Raw genomic sequence first — 12,162 nt, 5'->3', positions numbered from 1 at the left:
AGGTAAGCTCCACTGCACCTCCACGCACTACGTCCTTCGTACTAGGCTTTTCAGTGTTGTGGCCCTTTTAATGTGGAATTCATGACCATCTGAGATAAGGTATGTTTCAACAATCTACCTTTCAGATGCATCCTTGAAACTATTTTCGTTGACCCCAGCCTTTTCTGGCATTTTAAATGATTTTCTGCTGATCATCTTCTGGTATTATCCTGTTATATTAACTGTATTATTTCTGGCATGTATTCTATGCCAGTGTTTTCTGAACACTGATATTTTATAATGTAAGCAATTTACAAAGCTTTTAAAATAATACTTGTAACAAAATAAGTCTATTAAGTATGTTTCTTAATTTAAACTGGTTACAGAATTGAACTTTTTGTGGTTAAAGCCCAGAGCAAATACAAAGTCTGTGGTGCAGTTGGGCACGTGTGACCCTGAGCCTCTAGGCCTAAAAGGGAAGAAGTGGCAAAGAAATTCCCCCCATTTCTCCTATGCTCAGATTTAAACTGGTCCATTGGGCTAACTATTTGCTGACCACTGCAGTACAATCCTGCTGGCCGATGAGTAAACAGATCAGCAAACCTGTTAAACTTATTTTTGAGTCGTTATTTCATAGGGTCGCCATAAGTCGGAATCGATTTGAAGGAAGTCCATTTCCATTTTTCATTTCAAAATAGTTCTTCACACGAATCTGAATATAGTACACAGAGCTCATAGCAAGACTTCTCGATCGTCCCAGAGTGCAGGACACGGAATAATGGGCTCAAGTTGCAGGAAGCCAGATTTCGACTGGACATCAGGAAAACCTTCCTAACTGTTAGAGCCATACGACAATGGAACCAATTACCTAGAGAGGTAGTGGGCTCTCCGACACTGGAGGCCTTCAAGAGGCAGCTGGACAGCCATCTGTCGGGAATGCTTTGATTTGGATTCCTGCATTGAGCAGGGGGGTGGACTTGATGGCCTTGTAGGCCCCTTCCAACTCTACTATTCTATGATTCTATGACTCTATGAATACAGATTCCATCCTTGCATTGAACAAAGGGCACTTTACCTGGAAATCGTTGTAATGCTGTTTCCTTTCTCTAACTCAGATTAAATTTGTTATTTTAACCAATTTAGCTGCATGCCACATTTTCAACACACAGTCTCCAGCTGTTAAAAGTTTGGGCAATTTCCCTTTTGACCCTATTTCCACCCTACCTGCCGTTGACAGATTTCCTATTAATTCCATATCCGATTCCCTCACCTAGGCCTTCAACTAACAGAACAAAATTACAAGAGGATTGAAAGATAATTGGTATCTTGACTTGTCACAAATGATATTCAAACAAGCTTTCTAATGTTCTGATAGTCCTTTATCCTTTGTCACCAACAGTAGATAAAATCTGTGCCAGCAAAACTCCATTCCCAACAGTTATCTGAAGATGTGGTACTAGATCCTCTCTCTCTCTCTCTCTCTCTCTCTCTCATCATCTGGAGCTGGCATAGTTTATTTCCCTCTCATAGCAATCAATGTAGTAGTAGTAGCAGTAGTACTTTTAATTGTTTACAGCAATATGCCATCACAATAAAATATACACAAAAATATAAAAACAGGATACAAAATATAAAAAGAAACACTGGGAGACAAGTAGCTATAAGGGTACAATATCATGTAAAAGACTTCTCAATTAGGAACAAAGCGAACAACATTTTCAAGCACATAAAAGCTGGTCTCCAGCTATGGACAGAAGTTTTACATAATTTGCTCTGATTTTCTCCGCCGCAACGGCACAGTTAGCCACCTGTTGAGTTACATATATATCATTGCCCGCTAACAGAGTGGCAATTTGCTCCATAATAGGTCTTTCAGTCATCAGAGATATTATAGGGGCTAGGAATCTAAGTCTAGGGTCTTCATATAGGGGACAACGGAGAAGGTAATGGGAGATATTTTCTATCTCACCCAGTTGGCATACGCAGACTCGAAGATGATGTGGTACATTTGCATACCGCCCCTCCAAATAGGCTGTAGGCATTGTCTGGAATCGTAAAGCAGTAAATGCCCTTCTCAAAGAGGGGGCTGTTAAATAAATGAAGTACGGCTCCATATTAAATAAGGTTTTATACCAAGAAAATCCCGGGGGAAAAGGGGATGCATTTGCCGAATAGGTTGTCCATCTCTGTGTATATAATAATATCCTGTCTCTTAGAAGTTTCTTGGCCCGGGGGTAGGGATTGGTAGGTAATAGATCTACAGTTATTCCATAAACTGCCATTATGGGTTTGACACATTTTAGCCAGGAGGTCGAGGAGGGAGATTTTATTTGTTCTAAGAGACATTTTTTTGGGAGAGCAGAATTGTCCATAGATGTCAACCTCAGCCAATAAGAGGCCAGTGCCACATGGGTCAAAGATTCAACCGAATGAGTACCGGTCTCCATCCTTAGTAGGGAGATCGGAGTACCTCGGGGGACCACCAGAATGAATCTTAGAAACTGGTTCAGGGCCTTTTCAAGGGGAGCGTTATTAACATACCCCCAAACCTCAGCCCCATATATGAGTTGTGGCATTATTTTTTTGTAAAAAATTTCAACAGCTGGTTTGACCAGACTTCCACCCCTAGAATTAAAGAAGCGGCAAAGTTGGTGTGCGGAATGTACAGCTTTCAGCCGGGCTGCCTCTAAATGAGAGTTCCAAGATAGATTGGAATTGAAATAAAGGCCCAAGTAGCGGTAGGTGCATTGTTGTTTAATAAATTCGCCATAGCAATCAATGGGAGAGAAGCTTTTTTTTTTATGAAACTCATAGATGGGGGTCAGGGCAGACCTTTGGTTCTTTCAGCCAAAGATTAAGTAGTCTAGTAATTCCCACCAAGGGCCCAGCTAGATGTGACTTACATGCAATGAACATAAATTGTGCTTATATATAGTACATGGTAGCCAGGGCCGGATTTACGTGCAAGCTAACCAAGTTACAGCTTAGGGCATACCTATATTGCACGACTATCAAATTCCATTTAATTGTACAGCCCGTATTTTGAATTTAAAATTTTTATTATTTGTTGAAGAGGGAAGGGCCTCACTCATGTTACAGATTAGGGCCACAACAAGTTTAAATCCGGCCCTGATAGCAGCTACAGTCTCAAGACTCCCCTGCAGGTTCACATGGGGTATAGCTGTTCCCAAGACGTCCTGCCCCATCCCACTGAGGGTTCTAAAGATCAAAGGCAATGCTGTGAGATGAGCATGAAAACAAACCATGGAAGGTAGCCGGTAGAGCTGATGAAGGAATTTATTTATTTATTTGTTGAGTTTCTATACCGCCCGACTAGCATAGCTCTCTGGGCGGTGTACAACAGAGAAATATAAATATACACAATAGTGCCATGTGGTCTGTATGGGCAGCTACACACAGAGGAGGGCTGGGATCTCTTCTCAATCATCCCAGAGTGCAGGACACGGAATAATGGGCTCAAGTTGCAGGAAGCCAGATTTCGACTGGACATCTGGAAAAACATCCTAAATGTTAGAGTGGTACGACAATGGAACCAATTACCTAGAGAGGTAGTGGGCTCTCCGACACTGGAGGCCTTCAAGAGGCAGCTGGACAGCCATCTGTTGGGAATGCTTTGATTTGGATTCCTGCATTGAGCAGGGGGTTGGACTTGATGGCCTTATAGGCCCCTTCCAACTCTACTATTCTATGATTCTATGAATCCTTGCAGCTGCATTCTAAACCAGTTTCAGTTTCCGGGCTGCCTTCAATGGCAGCCCCACATAAACCACATTTCAGTAGTCTGTCCAATGATATTGTGTGCATGTGGAAATCAGCCTTTCCCTCTAAGATTTTGTTCCCTAGGCATCCTTATGGTGCTTCTTTAATTAGGATTCTCAGCTTGTTCACAGGCCACTCCCTCACAGCTACTCTCTGCATCCCTTAATTTCTGCTGGAATCTCTCTCATCTCCGTCCTGTTAATGTTTAAATAAAAAGAGAGAGAAAGTTTTGCATTTAAGAAAAGTTTTAAGGAAATTGCTAGAGGCAAGGAAGGAAAAGTGAACTTTGTGGTGGCGCAAACTCATATTTCCCAGTGAGACAAAGCTAAATTAGTTCTGAGATGCTTCCTCTCACTGGTGGCGTAATGAGAGACTCTCTTAGCAATTTGGCATTCGCAACAGGAAGAGCAAAAATCTGATGGAATGGCGGGGGTGGGCAGGGAATTCAGAGGTCATGCAACAACTAAGTACATAGCATTGCAGTGCAAAATTGCAAGGGATCCATGGGTTTCTGTTTAGAAGGGAAGACGAGACCCTTATTAAGGTATCTTCCCTCCTGCACTTATAGTTATGTGAGGGGGGACCTCATTTACTCTCTTTGCTCCCTCTGCCATATTCCTCATAGCCCCATCCTCACCCCCCACATGATGGGGGATGTGGGCAGCTTGCTCTAAATATGTAGGTTCCCCAAATGATATAGAACCCTGCACGCAAGGAGACTACACAGCTTACACATGTTCCCAGCCACGCCAGATCTTCCCCCTCCATGCATGGAAAGTGGCAACAGGAATTTTACCAGGAGTGGAGCCAGCAAGGGCATCCCTGTTTCTCCCCCCCCATGATTGGGATTCTCTTGGACAGAGAAATGTTTTTCTGCCTCTCTGATAACACCAGAACTCATGGACATCCAGTGAAGCTGAATGGTGGAAGACTGTTGGAAATACATCTTCATGCAGCGCATAGTTAAGCTATGGAAGTCATCCCACAAGAGGCAGTGATGGCCACCTGGATGGCTTTAAAAGACAGGTTTGTGTAGGAGAACACTATCAATGGCTACTAGCTTTGATGGCAGTGCTCTGACCCCACAGTCACAAACAGCATGCTTCTGGATACCAGTTCCTGGAAACTGCAAGAGGGGAGAGTGCTCTTGCGCTCAGGTCCTGCTAGCAGGTTTCCCATTGAGTCATCTGGTGGCCACTGTGAGAACAGGATGCTGGACTAGATGGGCCATTGGCCTGATCCAGCAATTTAAAATACAATATTAAAAACAGTTTAAAATAAATTGCAGGCATAAGAATACGGTGGGTCCTAAAATATATATCTCTGGTGTAGGAATGGAAAGATCTGTCCATTTCACAGTTCTCTTGGTTTCTAATTTTTCTAGTCTGAAAATTCAGTTCTCGACATTTCTGCAGCAGTTTGTGGTTTTTTAAAAAAATCCTCCTTAAAATTCCCCAGCATTTTAGTGTAAATTTCTCTTAACACATTTTTGTCGGCAGTTTTGACAAAGGTACACATTTTTGCAAGCCATTTCCATCATATAATTCTTTTCTGTATGTTATTTTCACTCATATATTCATTGTTATGCACACCTTTTCCCCAACATTCATTCTTGTAAACATTGGTTGGTTGGTGAAATGCATTGCAGAATTTGAGTAAGTGTGAATTTGGAAGGGTGGCTGCGTTTCAGGTCTCAGGCTGTTTTGGAAAGTGCGACTTTGATAGATTTGGCTTGAAATGCGAACTGAATTGGATTTCTCACGCATCCCTACTCTGGTGTCAAAGTCCAGAGTAAAGAGCTGTGTCTTCAGCATATGGTGAAAACTACAAAAAGAAAGTGCCAGACATACCTCTCTGAAGAGGGAATTGCACAGCTTAGGGGCTGCCACAGAGAATGGCCTCTTCAGGGTGGCCATTCCCCAAACTTCTGAGGGTCACAAAACTACCAATCCATTGACAAGAGTATGTAGACAAGGAGGATATCCAGATATTTAGGGTCTTCGTTGGTTAGGGTTTAGACACAAATGTGCCTTGTACTGGGCCTGGAAATGAACTGACAGCCAGTGCAGGTGTTTTAAAGACAGAGGTTCATGTGTTCTAAAGGGAACCCTAGAGAGCAATCTGGCTGCTGCATTTTGGACCAGTTGAAGTTTCCAAGTCATCTTCAAGGGCAGCCCCATGTAGAGTACATTGCAATGATCCAGTCTGGAAGTTATCAGAGGATGGAAAACAGTGGCTAAGTCATCTCTGTCCAGACAGAGTATTAGCTGGCAATTCAACTGGAGCTGGAAAAAGGCTCTCCTAGCCATCAAGGCCATGTGAGCCTCCAGTGATAATGTTGGATCCAGAAATACTACCAAGCTAGGGACCCGCTGCTTCCAGGGGAGTGCAAACCTGTCCAGAACAGGTCATCTTCCCACATCCCAGACTCAAGAACTCGAAACACATAACGCCTCTGTCTTTTCAGGTTTCATCAATTGATTAGCTCACATCCTGCTCATCACTGCCTCTGAGCACCAATCTAGTAAATCACCTCTCCTGATTTCGATGGAAAAGATAAATAGAGCTGGGTGTCATCTGCACATTGGCAACACCTCACTTCAGATCGCACTTCAACACTATCAACAGGGCAGTGCCCTCCACCACACATACCTAAGGGCAGCAGACTAGACTGAGAGGCACAAGGCAGGCACACACGGCTCTTTCTTCTAAAACCTTGGCGCCATTCCGTACTCTCCAGCATTTGCCACCTGAGGCAGCTGCCTCATTCTGCCTAATGGCAGGGCTGGCATAGTCCAAAACAGCCAAGGGTTGAGTACAAAGACCACAGTAAAAAGGCAAACAGCCAGAAGCATTGAACAAGTCCAAAGCAGACAGCAGTCAAGATCCAAGGCAGCCATCAGGGGAATGAAGAGGGCGCCTAGGCACACTAGAGACAAGTTGGAGCGAACTCTGAGACCGAGTAGGGCTGACGGATTGGATTGGCCTACTGGGGATCAGTTGATGGAAGGTTCAAGCAGGCAATTACTGCCACCTAGAGGGCACCCTGGAAGTAGAGAACTTGCCCTGCCAGGCAGAATACTGGAAGCTCAAAATGTAAATGTACTGCTTTCAAGTCGATTTCGACTTATGGCAACCCTATGAAGAGGGTTTTCATGAGACTGAGAGGCAGTGACTGGCCCAAGGTCACCCAGTGAGTTTCATGGCTGTGTGGGGATTCGAACCCTGGTCTCCCAGGTTGTAGTCCAACACCTTAACCACTACACCACACCTGAGGTGTTATGTTATTATAGCTTGAAACTCCAGTTTGAGATGCACACCCTCTGGTGCCCTCTATGTGGATGGCCCATGTATTCTCTGAACTTGCAAAAGAGAAAAATCTGGCATCCCTGTCTCCCGCCTCCTTCACAAAACCTAAAAGTGAATAACAAATATGATCCCTGACCTGGAAGACCAATATTTAATGCTATCAGAAATAGAGGCTGTTCATTATATACTTGTAAGAAAAAGCAGCAACTATTGATTTGGATTTTTTCCCCTTACCCCAGTCTTTTAGCAGTCAATTAATTGCTACCGAGCCTGAATTCACACTGACCTCGGAGCTGCTTTGAGTCAAGGGGGTCTTAGCACTCACGTTAATGAGAACAAGGATGAAAGGGCAGCAGCATAATCTCTGCTTAAACTTGAGGGAGCAAAATGTTGCAGTTTGGAAAACATAAAACTTGAGCAAACCTCTCAGGAAAAATGGAGGCGCTCAAGTTTATGTAGAACAGGCAGTTTTTAAACTCAAGGCAATTTATGTGCCAGATTTTTTAAAAGAATATTGGCAGGTTTCAGAGTGTTCCTACATACTGCAGTATGAACAAGTGGAAAGAAGAGGAAGACAAGGGCTTTGGCAGGCATCCTGCGGTTTGTTGTCATCACTCCTAATGGTCATACATTACATCAGGTGTGGGGCAGGTAAAGGGCAGGGCTTAAAGCGGGCTCCCAATTGTTCCTTTGCTGGAGTAAAGCATGCTCCTAACCGCCCATCAGCTGAGTTGAGGAGGGTTTTGAACCAAGGTCTCTCTCTGGCAGGAGCGTAGTGGCAAATTCAGAAGTGCAGGGTCCCTTCATATTAGTCACAGCCATACACAAGGCTTTTTTTTGCTACTAGTTGAGAATTAGATCCTTGTTAACACCTTCTCCCACAACAACAGACATCCCAAGATGGCAATCAGCATGAAAAGGGAGAGTGTTAGCTACTGAGAAGAGTCTTCTCAGTGGCTGACTCATCTCTTTCCACTCTGATTGGGTCCAATCAGCAGGAAAGGATGAGGCAGCATATTAGAAGACTCTTCTCAGTGACTAACACACTCCCCTTTCAGGCTGATTGGCTCATAGGATGCTAGAGACATAGATACCCTGTTGGGACCTGCTCCCCAAAAAGTAAGGGGTCTGAGACCCTGGACGACTACATCCCTGCCCTCTGGTTCTAAGTTTTGGCTCTGCCTTTGACTTGGGTTGGTAAGTCGGCTTACCCTTCCAATACTAAATGATGGCAGTATGGGGCTGTTTTACAGGTCCTTCTTTTTCTTGTCATTTCCCCATATTTGATAACTATACAGTTGTAGTTGGTACGCACATGCATGTTTTTCACTTGATGACTACAACATCAGGTAATGACTTGCACATGTGAACTGGGCCTTTCCAAATCAAGCACTTTCATTCAGCTTGTTACCACCTCAAACTAGGCTTGCCAGGACTCTGGTTTTCGCCTGGAGACTCCAGTTTTTGGAGGTCCTCTCCAGGTCTCTGGGTGAATCACCCCAATCTCTGGACTCTTTATTTTTTTTAAAAGGTAAGTTTCTAGGTGACCTGGTTCAAGAGGTATACACCACAATGTCAGCCCACCCCCTCCGCAACGTCTGGTAGTACTGGCTGCTCTAATCCCCCCCTTTCAGGTTTTCAACCAATAAGTGAAGTCAGGGTTGTAATTGATGAGAGATTTGCTGTCCTCCAGGCAATAGCTAGAAGCCATTGCAAATCCTGAAAACAGTTCCTTTTCCTGCTTGTCTGCACATTTGAGTATATAACTTTTAGCAGTAGCAGTATTGCCTTCTAAGATAATATAGCGGCATATGATGCCATTACAATGTGTTATACTTTGCTATATATAAGGACTCGAACAAGTATAAATTTTCCTGGGTTGTTGAAGAGGGCAGTTTATATGTCTAATTCATAGCCAGTTGTAAAAACCTTCCCAATATGAAGCTTTAATCCTATACGCACTTTTCTGGGAGGAAAGTTGCAATGCTAATTCCACATACCTGGGAGTAAACAAGTTTAAATTTTACTAGACTGCTGAAGAGTGCAATTTATTTGTCTTACTCATAACCTGTTTTGAAAACCTTCCCAATATGAAGCTTTTCTGGGAGTAAAGCTGCAATGCTACTTCCGCATACCTGGAAGTTAACCCCACTGAATTCAGTAGGAGTTACATTTGAGTAGACATGGTTAGGATTGTGCCAAAAATCAATGGGCAGAGCTTGGCAAAGTTACTTTTTTGAACTACAACTCCCATCAGCCCAATCCAGTGGCCATGCTGGCTGGGGCTGATGGGAGTTGTAGTTCAAAAAAAGTAACTTTTCCAAGCTTTGTCAATGGGACTTTTGAGTTAACATAGAAAGGGATTGTGTTGCAAATCTTTCTCTCCTCCTCTGATTCTTCTTCTTTTTTAAGCAATTAGGCAGGGCTTACTTAGGTATCAATGCTTTTATTTGGCAGGAAACTATCACTTTTTAAAAAAATGTTCTGCAATGGCCAACTGGTTTTGACAATAAACTATTATATGGGGTGTATGTATTTTTACATTTCCAGTGTGTATGTGTATGAAATATTTCCAACAACTCTGTGAGGCAGGGTTGGAAACCAAGGCAGCTCACAACAAGAAATAAAGCCATTTAAAATCCAATAACCCTAAAACAAGTATAAACAGTTGGAAAACAGCTTAAAGTGCCATGAATTTTGGATTGAGTAAGTTCCTTATCACTGAATTGCTGTCCTGTGCATGCTTCCCTGTGTGAGTAAGCGCCATTGAATGCATTGGGACTTGATTCTGAGTAAACTTGCATAAGATTGTAGTATAAATATCTTTACATCTTTTACTTTCATGCTTATATAAATATTTCTTCATGCTATGTCTTGATATGTACCTGATTTTACACTATGGTTGTTAATTATTATTTCCTCTACATTTTAAGTGTGCCCTTCTTCCTTGAGGTGGTCATGGTTCCCCTTTGTTGTTTTCACCCTGAGGGGCAGATTAGGCTAAGAGATGGAGAGTAGCCCATGGTCACTCAGTAAACTTTATAGCTCATTTCCATTTAAAAAAAAATGAATTAAAACAATTTACATGCAGGCAAAGTTCATGAAGTAAAGCAGATCCACATAATACATTTAAAGCACACCCAACTTGCATTTAAAGTGCATGACTTCCCCCATAGAATCCTGGGAAGTGTAGTTTTCCCCTCACACCTATACTGTAGTCCCCACCACCCTTAACAAACTACAGTTCCCATGATTCTGTGGTGGGATTCATGTGCTTCAAATCTATGTTGAATGTGCTTTAAATGCATGGTGTGGATCTGCCCCTAGGTATGATGTGCATTCATTAGTGAATTGAAAAGAACAATTTTAAAAGATACTTTCTTAAACAGGAGAAGGGCTGTAGCTCAGTGGTAGGGCACATCCTTTGCATGCAGAGGTCCAAAATTCAGTGTCTGGAAAAGACTCTTGCTTGCAATCCTGGAGAGCCAATGCTAGTCCATGTCATCAGTACTGAGCTAGATAATACCAAATGGCCTCAGCCGGTACAAGGCAGATTCCTTTGTTCATAAAAGAGGACAGAGACCAAGGCCACAGTGACTCTGAAATTTATTTATGTATTTACTTACAGCATTTATATACCACTTTATTGTAAAAAAAACCTCAAAGTGCTTTACAGAAGGAATTAAAACAATGAAATTATTGGCAAGAACTGTTAAAAACGAGTATTTAAAAACATTCAAAATAATGAAACTAACAATGAGTTTAAAAACAGATTAAAAAGCATAATAGCTTCTGTTTGCCTGGGTTGGTTTGCTTAAACAAAAATGTTTTTAGCAGGTGCCGAACATGAGTACAATGAAGGTGCCTGCCTAATGTCAATAGGCAGGAAGTTCCAAAATGTAGGTGCTGCCACACTAAAGTATCAATTCTGTCTATAACCAGTACAGATTCCAGAGAAGAGGTATTATGTGCTGACAGGGTCTCACTCATGTCAACAATCGTGCCACAGCATTCTGCACTAACTGCAGCCCCCAGGTCAGGTTGTGCTACATGGAGATTTCTATGACCTTGGCTGACTCCTTGCCAGGATTTTTTAGTTTGAGGTTTTGGTTAGGAATCCTGACTAGTTGTGGGATGCTGAGTTTTGTGTCTTACTCATAGGAATCTTGTGGCTGGTATGGTATTACATTTAGGAAATCATCACTGACTTTTGTTTTTCTATTTGCATTTCATTTACCTCTGACCTCACTCCTTTATATCTATGGAAGCAACAACATATGTCCCATGAGTGAAGCTCAATCCCCTTAAACCCACTGATGATGCACCTTGTTTTTTGCATGATGGTTTGTTACTTGCCCAGTAGTGGTAAAAGAAAATTCACATACTGGGAAGTGTGGCTTCAACTGCTGTTGTTCCCAATCTACTGACTGTGAAGGTAGACCAAACCATGTTTGTTTTCTCTCTGTCAATTATTACTCACTGGAATTGGCTTGGCTGTCAAAGTGAGGTTATAGCAGCCCACAGAGTAGGCAGGAAAGGGTATAGAATCTTCTTAACTCTTACTCATTTCTCAAACCTCTTTCTGAAGTGAAGGGTCAAGTCTGTAAAGAAGTTTGGAGCAGCCATGTTAAAAGGCAGGCGAGGCATTCCAGGCAGGGGGTTGCCAACCCTGCTTTGATAGTGATATGTTTGCAGAAGATCCCTAGTCAAGCCTCACCAACAGTACAATCCTAACCGTATCTACTCAGAAGTAAATCCTGTTGAGTTCTATGGGGCTTAGTCCCTTACTAAATGTATTTAGAATTGCAGACTTCAGGGGCATCCATCTTTACTCCTGAATGCTCCCATCTAACATCTCCACAACACTAGGGTCCTTTTTTCATACAGTGGCCTTCTAGTGACTGGTCTGGCCTGAGGGTGCATAAACCCTTCTTGCCAGAAGCACATAAGCAGATTAAATGTTCCTTACCCAGGCTGTCTTAAATAGGTGGGAAGGAATGATCCCTTCACTTCAGCTGGACCTGGGAACACCCTTATTTAAGTAAGATTTCTATCTTAATTTCCAATCAGATAATTTATTAGTTTGAGCGGAAT

Source organism: Rhineura floridana, chromosome 14 (genome assembly GCF_030035675.1).
Source record: "Rhineura floridana isolate rRhiFlo1 chromosome 14, rRhiFlo1.hap2, whole genome shotgun sequence".
NCBI classification, from domain to species: domain Eukaryota; kingdom Metazoa; phylum Chordata; class Lepidosauria; order Squamata; family Rhineuridae; genus Rhineura; species Rhineura floridana.
The sequence above is the reverse complement of the archived record's forward strand: the minus strand, read 5'-3'. Positions refer to the sequence as shown.